The 15,385-nt window shown below is 43.1% G+C and overlaps 1 protein-coding gene across 1 annotated transcript in view; it reads left to right on the top strand.

The window, feature by feature from the left end:
* The first annotated feature begins 11,314 nt into the window (after positions 1-11,314).
* The window catches only part of TRPC5 (transient receptor potential cation channel subfamily C member 5), a 236,460-nt gene continuing 232,389 nt past the window's right edge, over positions 11,315-15,385 (top strand). Inside the window, exon 1 of the mRNA XM_074359488.1 lies at positions 11,315-11,948. The gene's annotated coding sequence lies outside the window, so the exon portion shown is untranslated. The remainder of the gene's footprint in view (positions 11,949-15,385) is intronic.

Genomic DNA, 15,385 nt, shown 5'->3' with positions numbered 1-15,385 from the left:
AAAAGAGAACAAAATTATTAAAAATTTTTTTAAAAACTTCAGGTTCTCAACTTTCTCTACACACCAACTCCTGCCATTACCTTGGGTGACATCCATGGCTCTATGAATGATCTAACTAACATCGTGACCCTTCAGTTCTATTTCCAATTATCTTCTCCTCCTCCACTTATACTTCAGCCATCTACTTTCACAGCCACACGCCTGATATGTCAGTATCAGAAACTGCTTGTTCTCTAAAATTACAATTTCTGAACCCACTCTCTTACCACAAATTCCTATCCTTCTGCTGTACACATGTGATCATTCTCAGTAAAATGAAGTTCTTCAACCTCATTGGGACCAACTGTCCACTGAACCCTCTATTTTTACCCTCTCCATAGCCTCTGCCTGCCTTCACGTCTCTCTGCATCAAGCATAGATTCAGTGACCCATCCTCTAGCTCTCTGGATCCACTGAACGTCTATCACACCCGCTTGGCAAAACCCTGGATAAGTTAACCACCTCCCTTCTCCACATCTGCACTCAGTCTGCTAAGCAGTGTTAGAAAACCACCAACCTGCTCTCAACACTGCCTGGTAATTCTAAGTTACTTACTTAGCTGGATCTCCCATTTTTCAAAATTATTTTCTCCACTCTCCTTAAACCTCTAAGCTCTCATACCTTAAGTTTTCCCTTTCGACAAATGGTCTCATTTCCTCCTATTCCAAATATGAAAGCGCCAGAACAAAATAGCCACACCTTTATACTATGAAATCTAGAAACTTGTTTGAATTCACACTGATACTTTTGTTTCTTCATCCATGTTACAATGAAAAAGATGTCCCCCTCCTCTTTAAGACTAATCCTGCCCCCTTTTAGGGGACCCCCACCATATTGATTATCTCCTTTCTCCTACCTTCCTTTTCTATTTGTCCTTCCTTGTCAGTATGTAAACATCTCAAAGACTTTTCCATCTTAAAAATAAAAAGAAACCCAATCTCACTTGACCCTACATGTGCCACCAATTAGTCTCTCCATTCATTTCCTCTTTTCTGCCAAATATCTTGAACAAGTTTTCCAGAATGTTTCCATTTCTTCATGTCTCTCTCACTCTCCAGTCCAGTGCATTCTGACTAAACTCAGGGAATCCATGACTATCATGCCATTAACCACACTACTCATTTTTCATCCTTCTCAGCAGCATCAGTTAATGTTATTACTCCCTCTTGAAATACTTATCCCTTGGCCACCATCCTCAAATGTTTAGACTATCATACTATTCTTCACTAGTTTTATATTTCTCCTTTATCTCTAGTATTTTCAATCTTCTTTGATGGCCTTTACTTCACTTCCTGATGTATAAATTTTGGAGAACCATAGCTCAATCCCCTGCCCTCTTCTATTTACATTCTCTCCCTAGATGATATCATTCAACCACATATTTTTAAATATTATCTACATGTTGACAACTTCCAAATCTTGCCACTGACCTTGACCTCTTTTGATCTCCAGATTTATATGATCAACTCTCTCTAACATCTCCCTTTGGATAACTCACAGGCATCTTATACTCTTCCTATCCTACCTGAACTCATATTCTTCCCATAAACATTCATATTCTTCAGTTTCCCCATTTCAGTAAAATGGTATCACTATTTACCTACTTGTTCAAGCCAGAAACTTGGAAGTTTTCTTTGACACATCTCTCTTCCTCATCAATCACAGTCAAGCCATCACTAAGTCTTGTTAATTATATTTCTTAACTATCTCATGGTTCTGTCCTCTTTTCTACATCCTGACAGTGACTACTTTATTCTAGGCCACCACTTTCCTATATTATTTCAATACTCTCCTAGCTCATCTCCCTGCTTCTAGTCTTCTTCCCTTCTAACCCATTCTCCATAGACAGAGTGATCCTTCTAACATGAATTGCTGGTTGTGCAATTCTCCTTCAATGGCTTTTTATGTTTCATAGGATGAAATTCAAAGTCCCTAGCATGGCAACAGGTCCTCACATTATTTCACATAACTGCATAATCTAGTCCCTGACTATTCTTGCCACTCTTTCTCCTTGGGATCTATATGACAGTTCCTTTTATTTTCTTTCACTTCCTAGAACATATCATGCAAGAAAAAGAAATTCAAAGCATCCAAATTGGAAAGGAAGAAGTAGAACTATATCTCTATTCACAGATGACATATATACAGAAAAAATCCTAAAGAATACACAAAACAACTATTAAGTCCAATGGATGAATCAGACAAGTTGCAGGTTATACAAGATCAAGATGCAAAAATAGTTTGCATTTCTATACATTAGGAATTAGCAATAAAAAAATAAAATTAAGAAAACAATCTAATTTTCAATAGCATCAAAAAGATGAAAATACTTAGGAATAAATTTAACCAAGGAGGTATAAGACTTACACACTGAAAACTATAAAACACTCCTTAAGGAAATTAAAGAAAACCTAAATGAGAGGGAGGGTATAGCTCAAGTGGTAGAGCGCTTGCATAGCATGCACAAGGTCCTGGGTTCATTTCCCAGTACCTCTTCTGTAAATAAACAAATAAACAAACAAACAAACAAACCTACTTACCTCCCTCCCCCAAAAAAATCTCAAAAAATAAAAATAAAAAAATAAATTGTAAAAAAAAAAAAAAAAAGAAAACCTAAATGAATAGAAAGACATCATGTGTCATAGATTGGAAGACAATATTGTTTAGATGGAAATACTCCCTAAAGTGATCTATACGTTAAATATATTACTATGAAAATCCTAATGGCCTTAACAGTATGGAGATTCCTCAAAAGACTAGGAATAGACTTACCATATGACCCAGGAATCCCACTCCTGGGCATATATACAGAAGGAACCCTACTCCAAAATGACACCTGCACCCCTATGTTCATAGCAGCACTATTTACAATAGCCAAGACATGGAAACAGCCTAAATGTCCATCAACAGATGGCTGGATAAAGAAGATGTGGTATATTTATACAATGGAGTACTATTCAGCAATAAAAAGCGACAACATAATGCCATTTGCAGCAACATGGATGTTCCTGGAGAATGTCATTCTAAGTGAAGTAAGCCAGATAGAGAAAGAAAAATACCATATGAGATCGCTCATAAGTGGAATCTTAAAAAAAAAAAAAAAACAGAAACAGACTCATAGACATAGAATACAAACTTGGGGTTGTCAGGGGGACGGGGGGTGGGAAGGGACAGACTGGGATTTCAAAATGTAGAATAGATAAACAAGATTGTACTGTGTAGCACAGGGAAATATATACAAGATCTTGTGGTGGCTCACAGCGAAAGAGAATGTGACAATGAATGTATGTATGTTCATGTATAACTGAAAAATTGTGCTCTACACTGGAATTTGACACAACATTGTAAAATGACTATAACTCAATAAAAAAAGTCAAAAAAACCCCAAAATCTTAATGGCCTTTTTTGAGGAAATGGAAATGCTGGCCTTTTTTGAAGAAATGGAAATGGAAATTTATGTGCCACTCGAGCACCCTGAATAGTCAAATTAATCTTGAAAAAGAACAATATTTAAAGCCTCATACTTTCCTATTTCAAAACTTGATACAAAGCTATAGCAATCAAAAGAGTGTGGTATAGGCACAGACAAATTATACCAGTGGAATAGAATTGAGGGTCTAGAAATAAATCCACACATTTATGGCAAATTGATTTTTGACAGGGTGCAAGACAATCCAATAGAGAAAAAACAGTCTCTTCAACAAACGATGCTGGGACAACTAGATATCCACATGCAAAAGAATGAAGTTGGGCCCCTATCTAATATAATAAAAATTAACACAAAATGAATCAAAGACCTCAGATAAGAGCTAAAAACTATAAACCATTTAGAATAAAACATAGGGGCAATCTTCATGACCTTGAAGTATGTGATAGTTTCTTAAATATGACACCAAAAACAGAAGCAACAACAATAATGAAAAACAGATAAATTGGAGTTCACCAAAATTAAAGCCTTTTGTGCATCAGAGGATACTACCAAGACAGTAAAAAATCAACCTCCAGGATGAGATAAAATATTTGCAAATCATATATTTGATAAGTCTAGTATCCAGAATACATAAAGAAAGCTTACAACCCTACAAATAATAGAAAATTGACTCAATTTTAAAATGGGCAAAGGACTTAAATAGACATTTCTCCAAAAAAGATACACATTAGCCCACACACACACACAGGCAAAGATGTTCAACATCACTAATCATTAGGAAAATTCAAATCAAAATCCAAATAAGACACCACTTCACATCCACTAGGATGGCTGTAATGCAAAAAATGGAAAATAACAAGTATTGGCAATGATGTGGAGAATTTAGAACCACTGTAGGCTATTGGTGGGAATATAAAATGGTGCAGCCACTGTGAAAAACAGTTTGGTGGTTCCTCAGACAGTTAAACAGCATTACTATATAACTTAGCAATTCCACTTCTAGGTATGTACCCAAAATAATTGAATACAAGTATTCAAACAAATACTTGTACACAAAAGTTCAGAAAAGCATTATTCATAACAGCCAAAAGGTAGAAACAACTAAATGTCACTTGATGAATAGATAAAACAAAATGTGGTTGCTATGGACTGAATTTTGTATCCCCCCCTCCACCGCCAAAATTCACCCCCAGGGTAACAGTATTTGGAGATAGAGCCTTTGGGAGGTAATTAGGTTTAGATGAGGTCATGAGAGTGGGGCCCTGATGGCGGGATTAATGCTTGCTCACTTTCTCCCTCTTCATTCCCTCCTCCCCGTTTGCTTTATGAGGACACAGCAAGAAGACAGCCATCTGCAAACCAAGAGGGTCCTCACCAGACATATACTCTGCTGGCATCTCGATCTTGGAAATCCCAACCTCGACACTATGACAAATAAACACTTACTGTTTAAGCCACTCAATTTATGGTATTCCATTGTAACAGCCTGAACTAAGACAATAATATATCCATATGGATATATTTAGTCATAAAAAGGGGCGAAGTACCTATACATGCTAGAATATGGATAAACCTTGAAAACATTATGCTAAGTGAACAAGCCAGACACAAAAGGTTACATATTGTATGATTCCATTTACCTGAAATATCTAGAATAGCTGAATCCATAAAGGCAGAAAGCAAATTAACTACTGTCAGTGGCTAGGGGAGGAAGGAATGCAAGGTGACTGATTAATGGGGACAAGGGTCTCTTTTTGTGGTGATGACAATGTTTTGGAACTAGATTGAGATGAAGGCTGCATAACATGTGAATATATTAAATGCCACTGAATTGTACAGTTTAAGAAGGCTAATTTTATGTTATATGTATCACCTCAGGACAAAAAAGGCAGAAAGGGAAAAGAAGGGAAATTTGCAATTGTTGAGCTACTGCTATAGACTAGGCTCTATGCTAAGCTTATGTATTATCCAGTTAAACCCACTAAACAACTCATTATCCCCATTTTATGGATGAGCAAACCAAGGTTAACATAACTTAATTTCCACAACTAATAATACATGGAGCTGGAATCCAAACCCAGGTCTATCTGACTCTAAAGCCTACACTCTCTAGCACAACCCACTCTCCAAAGACTTTCCATAGCTAGGCTCTCATTACTCCATGCATAAGGACTTGTGTCATTGATCAAGAATAAAGTACAATTCATGAGATACTCCTTCACACCAACAAACCCTCCAGAAAAACACTCAAAATTTTATTTTCGTACCAAGCCCTCCCTGAAATAAAAAAAAAATTGCCCATTCTTGAAAAGGCTGGAGAAACAGCCTCCAGAGACTTACAAGGCCTAACCTACAATTGGGGTGATTTCAGGGGCCTCAGGAAGTCTTTATTCCAAAGAAATACCTGTCCCCTCATGCTGGAAAAAAGGCTAAAGACAGAACTACTCCCAGGAGAGGGAACACACTGGTGTTTTGGTTAGGGCAGACAGTATCATTCCAGGAGGGCAGACTTTTAATAAGCTGAGAAAGGAATAGGCAGAAAAAAAGACTAAAGCCTCCTTCCTGCGGCCACAGAGTCAGTCACAGAGCAGCAAGACTTGTCTCTGTCACTAACTATAATGGAACCTCAAGCAAGGCCCTTCTCACTGGCCCAATGTTCTCTAATGTTCTGTGACTCTGAAATCCCACTTAATAAATTTGCCCAGGGCCAGCCTCATTTGTATTCCTATTAATGGTAAGCACAGAAAAGTCCTTAGCTAACCTGTGATGTGTGGCTCTGTTTATACTTCTCTTATTAAGATTAATCACTATTTAAGGCCTGATGCCTTGATTACAGGGATCCTGTTGTGATCTAAGAATTTAAACATACTTCTGAAATGTGAAACATGTTTTCAATTACTAACAGCCACTCATGGTTCCAATTCAGACAAAACTTTATTTAAATAATTAGTCTTGGCAAGAGAATCCTAATTTATGAGTGTACAAGATGTATAAAAAAAAAAGTGTACTGATGGTTGGTTCCCGCACTGTCTTTACAAGTGGCATGTTGAGATATATATATATATATATATATATATATATATATATATATATATATATATATATATGGTATTGGATTAGTAGTAATTCAAAGTAAGTGACACTGATGTAAGTCTGGCTCATTGGAAACTTATTTTCTAAGGCAGGAGCTTATTTAGCTGTTTTTGAACAGATACTCCACACTTCCTCCTGCATTTTCCTTTGCTGAATCCCTGATCAGGATCCCACAACTCACATTAGTGTTGTTTGACTTCCTGGGGCAGAAATACCACTGAGCATTAAAATCCACAACCACACAGAGACATTTTTTCAACACTCTGCTATATTTTAAGAATCATCTCTTCTTACATTCCATTCCATCCTATTTCCTTTGCCATTGTTGAGTATGTCTCTTACAAGCAGGTAACTAGAAGTCCCTTCCTTTGTACTGTGAATATTGCTGCCTGCCATATCAGCAAACAAAGGATACCTTCAAGCCATTGACCACTACCGCTGCCCCAACGGTGAGCCCTGAGGGAACTCAGAATGGAGACAAATGGGCTGCCCTCTGCAAGCCCTCAGCCACTGCAGCCACCCTCAATGGTGCACCCTGAGGGGATGGGAAAGAACAGGATACTGCCCCTAGATAGCTAAAGTGCGAATCAAAGGAATGATTTCAATGAGCCCAGACCCTTGTGGTCTTCCCATGCATAGAAAAGTGCTAAATTCCCTAACTTAAGATGTCTAGTTTTCTTTCATTAACAGTAAACTTTTGATGTTCCAGCTACCTGGCCTTTGTTGCAAAAACCCCTATATATCCTGGATCCTCCTTTATCTCTTTAGAGCAGTCCCTCAAGAGATCTCTGAGGTTGAGCTATCCAGCTTGAGTCCTCAGAAAGTCTGCCAAACAAAACATAATTCTCAACTTTTAGGATGTGCATTTTTTTTCAGTTGACAGAAGATAAAAACTTGCCTTCAAAATGCTCAATTTGTTAAAGCCTTTTGATGTTGTGGTCATTTCGATGCTGGATACATTGTTATGGCATAAGTGCCTTATAGAGGGAAGTCGCACACACAAAAAACTGAAGGTAGACCGACCTATGGTAATTAACAAGACAAAAGGGCAATCCCTAAGGCAGAACCTTAAAAAATACGTCAATGTTTGGGAACAAAAGGGAAATAGAAGAGGTAGAAAGCCAGGCTGGATTCAATCCAGAAGCTGGTTATCCATGAAAATCTGTAAACCTTCCCCTTTGGGGATGAAAAATTCAATAGTTTCTTAATGTATTGAAGGCTAGAATTATGCCTTATAGATCTTTGCTATAATTAACACCCTACTGAGAGTGAGTGCTCAATAAAAGTTAGATGGTGATGAGGGTAGCAATGATTATAATGATGAAGTCAATCATTTGTCCAAATTTATTTATTTGTAAGGACTCCTTTTTATGTTGTTTCTTATTTCATATACAAAATATTCCATATTTCCTGAGATTGTGTTCCATACAAGATCTGGACAAGCCCATGTGGGTAAAATTAAGGTAAAATACGATCTTTGAAACGTGACACTACCTTAAATGGCAGTAGTTCTCAATGGGGAGGGTGATTTTGCCCTGTAGGAGACATTTGGCAATGTCTGGAGACATTTTTGGTTGTCACAAGATGGGGGTGGGTGTTACCGACATCTAGTAAAGAGTCCAGGGATGTTGTTAAGTATCCTATAACGCACAGGACAGCCCCCACAATAAGAAATCATCTGGCCCCAAATGTCAGTAGTGCCCAGGTTGAGAAGCTCTTCTTAATGGGGAAAAGAAAACACCTTTACTCTCTGGCTTCCTCCTATCAGTCTGTCTTTGCCTATTACACTAAACTCCTGTCTACAGATCCCACTTACTACTCTGGTCAAGGCTGTAAGAAGAGCAGAGGAGAGAGCCCTTGAATGTTTCAGTCTCAACTGCATTTTGACAGTCATATCTGGATGGTGTTTGAATAGGTCAGGCCATGTGAGTAAAGCTTGCCTAGAAACCAGATAGATCTGGGCTTAAATTATCCATAGTCTCTTCCATTTTTGGCTTTGAACCACTTTTGCAGATGTGGCCTCTGGTTGCAATCTGCCCCAGGAGAGTTCAAACAAACATACACTCTCAGCCACCAAGTAGAAAACCTGAATATTTCCATATCCACAGAGAAGATGAGTCCCCAGCCCTCAAGGCTGACAAGCAACCTAGGCAAGCTTAGGCACCTACTCAAGTCAGCTTCTTAACTGTACTAGGAGAACCTTCAGTAAGTTTGTCCTGGAATTCATATAGTAATATCTGACATTTGCATGGTGCTTTTAACTTTGGAAAGGGTTTTCCTTTGTATATCCTTGAACTCCTGAAGAGGTTAACAGGGTAGGGCAGACAGGAGCAGATAGAAAAAAATGGGTCTTAACCACAATCCACTGAGAAAGTACCCAAATTCAAAAACACCCACAATACCCCTCTGTTAAAGACACTGTACTGTATATATAGGGCCTTCAAAGGAGACAGCTCACAAGAATAGGGCTTTCTTTCCTTCTCCCGGGCCACTACTCCTGGTTGCATCCTAGGCTTGAAGTAAAAGCTTCCCCTGAACTGTAGCTTGGTCAGAGAAAAGGATATGCCCTAATGTATTGTCCAGAGTCATATTTCCTCCTCACTCCTCATGCCAAAGGAGGAACCCACTTAATCATAACATAGACCTCTTCTGTTTGAGAGGCTGTACACTCGAGGTGGCTGGCCACAGTAAAACTATGTTTGAATGGAAGAAAGGCAGCAAGGTTCCAGAACTGAGTGATTTTTTTTTAATCTACATCATTGGCCAATCTTTAGAAACACTTCTTAAAATGTTTAAAGAGTATGGAAGGGGAGGCTCCACCCTCACCCCTCCCCTCCCCACACACAAACACAAACTCTTCATCCCCTAAAGCAATACTTTTTCTCCAGTGCCTTGCTCTCACACAAAAGCTTAATACTCTCCAGAATACTGGGCTATTTCGGGGCTAAGGGGACCGAGGACAACAGAAAAACTTGTCTTGCTTAGTGCCCCAAGGGACTCTCTCAGGGTAGCCTAGGAGAGTTGCTAGGGCGCCCACTAAACCTAATTACACCAGCTTCACCAGCAGAGCAATGGGAACACTCCGCCAGTTAGGCAGGGCAGACGGTTCTTGGAGCCCAGCTCAAGCTCACAGTGTGCTCAGTCAGGGGGTGAAGGCGACAGCGGGAAGCACAGCAGAACCTTCTCTGAGCACCGAGTTGTTCTGAGACTGGGCAGGGTTTCAGGTACCGGCCCAGCATCCAGAATGGCAGAGCCTCTAACCCTTCTTTCTGGAGAGAGGTAATGAGGTAGATAAAGACAAAGCTGAGCTTTGGGGCTTTGTGGCCGGGCCAGGAGATGCTGCCAGCTAGCAGACCTAAGTGCCTGCAGGTTGCAGGTAGAAGTCTCAGGCTTGTGGTGGGGGTGGGGCCATTTAGTCCTTTCCAGGAGGTTCAGGAGGGAGGGTCGGCGTTCTGGGTGCCACAGTACAGGGAGAGAGGTGGGGGTGCGGAGGTGCCTCACGTGACACCAAGGCGCAAAGATCTAAGTGTCCGAAGTGTCCGGTGACGGTGACACTGACCCCGCCCCACACACATACACACTGACGCCACTGCCACCACTAAGCAACTTACTGCCTCATCCTACAACACCACTATCCATCCCCCACACCCGCGCCCCCGCCCCGCCCCTTCAATCTAGGTTGGATCTCAGAAGACCGACCCTAAGGGTGAGAAGGGCAAGGATGGGAGAATTGGGCTGTGCTCCCGTTGGGTTGAACTCCCGGGCTACCTGCCCTGAGTTACACTAGACAAGTCAGGGGTTGAAGCCGACCAAGAAGACCCCCAGGTCAGATCCCGGAGTATCAGGGTCCCGTGGTCAGTCCCGCTGTCCTGCAGTCCGCCCGCTGCTCACCGGCACTCCTCGAGGGCTCAGCTCCCCTTCCCCCGGGATGGCCCATGGCTGCCTGCGCAGCCCCGCCACCACCAGCTCAAAGCCTGGGCTGAGAGGGGTGGGTGGGGGTCACTGTCCAAAGCAGGGCACTCAGGACAAGGGGCAAAGAGAGACTCTGCAAGCTAGTGCTCTGGTCCACTCTACCCAAACCCGCGCTCAGCACCCCAGTCTCTGCCACCACCCAAGGGAGGAAGAGGCCCGGGGAGACCAAACGAATGAAACATAAAATTCCGTACCGAGGGGGGAAGAGATGAGACGGTGGGACAGGGCACCGGGGGCTGACTTGGGGTCTCGGCTTCGGCTTCCTTCCACCCCTGGCTACCGAGCTGCAAAGACGGCAGGAGCTGTTGCCCCTGCAGGCTGCCCCGTCCTCTCTCTCCTTTCCCTCCCCCCTCCCCGTCTCCCCCGCCCCGCCCTGCCCGCCCCTGCCTTGAGCTCTGAGTGTGTGAGGCACCCTGCCCAGGCTGGGGGAGGTGAGAGGTGCTTTTGCCTACCGCGCGTCTCTCCCCCATCTCTCTCTCTCTCCTTGCGCACACACACGCGCGCGTGCGCGCACACACACACTCACACACACTCACACACATCACAACCGAGACGGGTTCTACCAGCTTGCAGCCACCCAAAGGAAAAGAGAAAGAGAAAAGGAGCAGAGGGAGGCCGGGAGCAGATAAAAGGGAAAAGGAAGAGCTCAGGGTTGGACATTTTTGGAGCTAGGGGTGGGGAGAAGACAGGGAGCGCGCCTCCAGGATTTTCCCCTCCCCACTCCTCTTTGCTTTTCTCTCCCGCTCGTTGTATAGCATTTTCCAGAAGCGGCAGCAGAAGGGGACAGAAATCTCTAGTCTAGAATGATTTGTAGGGGTGACCGGGGCTCCTGCCAGCTGCTACCTAGCGGCTGGAGCTTGAGTGTGTGTTTGTGCACGTAAGTGTGAATGCTGGTCTCTCCGTGTCTGTTTCTCCCTGTCTCTTCTCTTCCTCTCTCCCTCAGACTCCCGTGTCAGCTACTCCTGTCAGTTTCCCTGTGTCAGTTTCTTCCCTTGCCCTTATTGTGTGGCTGGCTGCGTGAAGGGGGTGCGTGCGTCTGAAGGGGCACAGGTTGGGTCAGAGAACCGGGAGAAGCAAACGGGGACAGGCAGGGGCGCGGGTAGAGCAAAGAGTTTCGGGGTGCTGAGGAAGGCGAAAGGTGAGGAGAGAGGGCCGGCCACAGGGAAGTTTGGGACTGACTGAGAAGCGAAGGGAGAAACCAAGATAGGAGCCAGCACTTGCGCTCGTGTGCCTCGTTACATCCCGCCCCTTTCCCTTTGCTCATCCGCCCACCAGCCGGCAGCCTGGAGGCCCCTGGCTGTCCCAGGCGGCTGCTGTTGGCGCGCCACAAGAGAACCGGTAAGGCGGCCACACTGTGCTCCTTGGCTTGCGGACGCCAGACGACGCAGATCCGAACAAACCACTTGGCCCCGGGGTAAGTGGACAAGCGGCCCCGAGCCCTCTGCTTTGCTGCTCAGAGCGCTGCCAAGGGACAGCGAGGTGCGGGTTGAGTGAAGGTGTCGGTAGGCGGAGGGCTGAGAAGCGCTAGATGGTTATGAGCTGGGGTGGTGGGGAGCAGAGCAAAACCAGCAACAGATTGTTTTGGGGCACAGGGTGAGAGATACGGTGGGACCCTAGAGGTGTTAGGGCAAGGTGGTTCTTGGCACTGACCAAAAAACATCCTTTTCACACGAGATGTTCTCCTAAACCAGAGCTTTGCCCTAACCCTGGGACAGTGATCTAAGATCAGAGATCAAAATTGGCCTGGGAGACGGGCTTGGGAATAAGGACACTGGCCCTTTTGCTGAAAGCCACTTTAAGACGCCAGGAGCCAGGGTGAGCTCATGAGGGCTCAGGGACCAGAGCCCCCCATTCACCTTCTTGCTGTCTTGTATCCTTCAAACTTACGAAATGGCTAGATTCATTTTCCTGGCTTCCGTAAAGAAACTAGGAAATACAAAGGGGAAGACATCACTCAGATCTATGTTCCAAAGTGGATACAACTCTCTCCACAAACACACAAGCTGACTTGGACAAACCGTCTTCATCTTATCCACTCCACTCCACTCCACTCCACTCCACAACACACACACACACACACACACACACACACACACACACACACACACACACACACACACACACACACTGTACTGAGCTGTATTCACAGATCCGAATCTTTTTCCAGGTCTCTAAGAATGAAACTGGGAAAAATGCTTTTCCCCCATTGCCAACCTGGGGTCTTCTGGCCATAGTCAGGTATGTGGTGATGGCTACCAGGGTTATCAGTCCCTCATGAAAAGCCTGGAGCCTGGAAACCAGTCTGGAAGACAGGATCTCTGAACTTTACCCAAGTTTATTATATGAGTAGAAGAAACACCGACTAATCAATAACACTCCCTTTAGAGATTGTGCACGTCAGCCCTGGCTTCAAGTGAGAAATATTTACTACGCTGACATGGGGCTATGTACTTATCCTCATGGCATTTAGCAAATATGGCAAGTTTATGTATCAGCATTCATAATTGTCTACTGTCGGTCTAAGGCATTTTTTGGGTGTTGTATAGATGATTTATATCATGTCTCCTTTCATATAGACTTGTAAAAAGCTGAGATATAAATGATATTAAAGGATACCTTTCACCCAGTCTTTAACATCTGCTTATTCTAAATCAAAAGGCATAGAAATATATTCACATAGTACCAAGTTCGTTTCAAAGCAAATGTTTAGCCTGGGATAAAGAAAACCCACAGTGTCAAGCTCTGTCTGCAAGGTTGAAGGAAAAACTTGAAATTTGTGTTTTGCTCCCTGGAAGATGCTGCTTTCATGAAGTTTTACTAGAGAGATAGAGAGAAAGAGAAAGAGAGAGAGAGAGAGAATGAGAGACACTCTGCTTTCATAAAGTTGTAGTATATATGGTGTGTGTGTGTGTATTTTTTCAAGGACTCAGATCAATTCTATATAATCTGGGCTCTGTGCTATTGTAGCCAAGATGGGAGTATTTGAACTTGTGCTTCCAAAGCACCCAGGCTCTTCTGTTAAACTTTCTATTTATTATTATGTTACTGGAATACAATGAATTACCTCTTTCCAACTCAGCAAATGAGAGAAATGGATTTTGCATTAAGTAGAACTGTTTATGTTGCATCAGGCAATTTGTTCTAATGCTCCCTGTGAGAGACAGAACAGAACAAGAATTACTCAAGAAGGATCTGAAAAGGTGCCTGTTCTGTTACTTTTTTAGGCAACTGTAAGCAAATATCTTCTTAGGTTAAAATTACACTTTCCCATAAATAGCAAAGACCAGGTTGCAGACAGGTAGGAAAGAACCAGCAGCTTCATACTTGGAGAATAACTGACAGTGTCAACACGGATGAAGCCTAAGGTGTAGGTCTCTGCTCTGTTCTTGGTGATGTGAATATCTGACTGCCACAGTGGGTCCTGATCCATGGTGCCTCAGGGGACAAGGAGGTGGGCGGTGCAGTGGTCCAGAACCCATACAGTCCTCAGCTGTGTTGACCCAGGTTTACCTGGCTTTAGGATGTGCCCCAACAAAGAGACCTGGACCAGATAATATCTGCCATTTCTACCAGCTATAAGAGCTCTAGAGATCTGATGATTCCATTCTTCCTAGAATTAACAACCGAAGCCAGAACAATGCACAGAACCACAGTGCTTAGAGGAGGCTGGGCCAGAAAATTAGAAATGCAGTGGGGAGGAAGAGGATGGGACAGAAGATAGGACAGAACGTGAAGATGTTTTGAAACACGGAAAGAAAACCATCCAGGTGTTTGCTTTCTTCTGCTTTGGCTGGGGATGGAATTAGTCCAGGAAATTGATTAACTGAAGCACCTTACAATTGCCTACAATTTGCCTTGTAAACACTGTGTCAACAGTGAAAGAAATCCTTAGAACCCGATAATGGAGAGCGTTGGAGTACATTTTCACTTTTGCCATCTCATTTCACTCCTTAGCACATTAAATTCCAATCTACGAGCCATTCAGGTGCTTAATTATCGAATGGATATCTCAGATGTATCATGTGATTGCCCTCCAGCCTGCTTCCAAATATTCTAATTTGTCTTTTGCTATGGCGCCATCACTCAGGGACCAAAACATTTCTGCCTTCTTTACTTCTGCCAAAGGTTCTTGTTTTCAGCTCAGTTCACAAAGCCGTTCAGAAGCCTCCTGTGAGCTGGTGGGGAATGTGAGGAGCAGGACCTTTCTCCCCAGTGTGCCACAAGATGCCACCAACCTAATCTGGCCTCATTGTTTTCCAGGTTTTCAGGGAGGGGTATGACAAAGTTTGCAGCCCACAGACAGAAATGATGCTTCATTCTAGGCAGAAGTTGTAGCTAATTGACTACAGATCAGGGCTGAGCGGAGGCTAGTCATGGAGTCCAGAGCTTAGTAACTGAGGTTTCCAGAGTGTCATCCTTTCTCAACTCACATAGCTTTCCTTCTGTTGGTGGGTCTATCAAGCCCTTTGTCCAGTGAGACCAACCAACCCATCCCAACAGCAAAGAATGAGTCCTGAATGACTCAGCTGTGGTCTCTTAAACAAACACGTACATCATACTCAACTGAGCAAGAACAGATGATTTTTTTGAAAAGCAATAAAAGCTGGTGGGGCAAGGCAAAAATTGCAGTTCACTGGGTCAAGGGAACTTTGCAAGTTCCCTAGGTTTGGTTCTCCATTGTTTACTGTGGAGTTGATGGTGGTAGCCAGTGCAATTGCCCCAGCTTTTCATCTTAGCAAAGGCAAGGAAATAGCTGATGGTGAGAAACAAGTAGGGGTTTTGGCAGAGTCCAATGTCCTCATTTGTCTTATAAAGAAATTGAGCCCCAGAGAGTAGAAATGACTTCCCCAA

The sequence above is a fragment of the Camelus bactrianus genome, chromosome X (assembly GCF_048773025.1).
Source record: "Camelus bactrianus isolate YW-2024 breed Bactrian camel chromosome X, ASM4877302v1, whole genome shotgun sequence".
NCBI classification, from domain to species: domain Eukaryota; kingdom Metazoa; phylum Chordata; class Mammalia; order Artiodactyla; family Camelidae; genus Camelus; species Camelus bactrianus.
Note: the sequence above shows the minus strand (reverse complement) of the source record. Positions and strands in the feature narration are given on the sequence as shown.